Below are 1,583 nucleotides of genomic sequence, written 5' to 3'. Positions count from 1 at the left end.
ATCGCGGTTTCAATTCCCAGACCGGGCGTTGTGAGTGTTTGTTGAGCAAAAACACCTAAAGCTCCACGAGGCTCCGGCAGGGGATCGTGGCGAACCCTGCTGTACTCTTCCACCACAACTTTCTCTCACTCTTACTTCCTGTTTCTGTTGTGCTTGTAATTCAAAGGTTCAGAGTTGTCACACTGTGTCACGCTGAATCTCCCCGAGAACTACGTTAAAAGTACATATGTCTTTGGAATGCTCAGCCACTTGCACGTTAATTTCACGAGCAGGCTGTTCCGTTGATCGGATCAACTGGAATCCTCGACGTCGTAAGCGACGGAGTGCCAACAACAACAACATGTGTGTATGTATGTATGCCATGGGTTTCCACGCAGTCTCTGTCCACCAAATTCACTCACAGGGCATTGATCAGTCCTAAGATATAGTAGAAGACACTTCACAAGGTGCCGTACAGTAGGACTGAACCCAAAACCACGTGGTTGCAAAGTAGGGTTCCTCACCATACAGAGAGGGTAATTCTGTCAAGAAGAGCATCAACAATGACCTATTCAGCAGCATACAGCAAACTATTTTGGAGATAAGCCAGTTTAGACGTGTTGCTTTTATGTATTGCAGGTCAAGACACATAAAACAAATGGAACTACAATCATACCAGGCAACAGAAGCAGCTTGTGTTTTTAATTACTTCAATGTTTGCATTAATGGTACCCATGCTGGTGACATGTTAAAGACACCCGGTACATTCTGTTGAGTGGGTGACATTAGGAAGGGCATCCAGTTGTAGAAACCAAGCCAAAACAGACAGGGGCCTAGTGTAGCTCTCTGGTTTATTAGTTCCAGTCAAACCATCCAACCGAAGCCAGAATGGAAAACAGATGCTAAATGAGGATGATGAGGATGCTAGATATATATATATACACATATATACATGAAGAGATAGAGAGACAGAGAGAGAAAGAAATGGAGAGAGAGAAACACAGGTGTGACTGAGTAGTTAAGAAGTTTGCCTCTGAACCACATGATTTCAGGTTCAGTCTCACGGTGTGGCACCTTGAGCAAGTGTCTTGGTTGATCAAAGTCTTGTGAGTAGACTGAAAATGAAGCTGAAAGAAGCTCGCTGCATATCATTTATCTTTTACCTGATTCAGTCATTAGACTGCGGCCATGCTGGGGCACTGCCTAGAAGAAACTTTTAGTCGAATGAATTGACCCCAGTACTATTTTGTTTTAAGTCTGGTACTTATTCGAAAGGTCTCTTTTGCCAAACCACTAAGTCATGGGGAGGTAAACACACCAATACCAGTTGACAAGCAGTGGTAGGGGAGACACACGCACATGTGTGTATATATATATATATATATAAATATAAATATATACATACATATATATATATATATATGTATATATATATATATGTGTGTATATATAAAGGGACTCTCACTCAGAGTAAAAGGCAGACTGTATGACGCATGCGTACGAACAACCATGCTACATGGCAGTGAAACATGGGCTGTAACTGCTGAGGACATACGTAAGCTCGCAAGGAATGAAGCCAGTATGCTCCGTTGGATGTGTAATGT

At 42.5% G+C, this 1,583-nt stretch overlaps 1 protein-coding gene across 1 annotated transcript in view; it reads right to left on the bottom strand.

Annotated features, from left to right (window-relative positions):
* Positions 1–1,583, bottom strand: part of LOC106882786 (acyl-CoA-binding domain-containing protein 5) — a 61,265-nt gene that overhangs the window by 56,776 nt on the left and 2,906 nt on the right. The gene's annotated exons all lie outside the window — the stretch shown is intronic.

This window comes from Octopus bimaculoides, chromosome 6 (assembly GCF_001194135.2).
Source record: "Octopus bimaculoides isolate UCB-OBI-ISO-001 chromosome 6, ASM119413v2, whole genome shotgun sequence".
Lineage (NCBI taxonomy): Eukaryota > Metazoa > Mollusca > Cephalopoda > Octopoda > Octopodidae > Octopus > Octopus bimaculoides.
The sequence above is the reverse complement of the archived record's forward strand: the minus strand, read 5'-3'. Positions and strand labels throughout refer to the sequence as shown.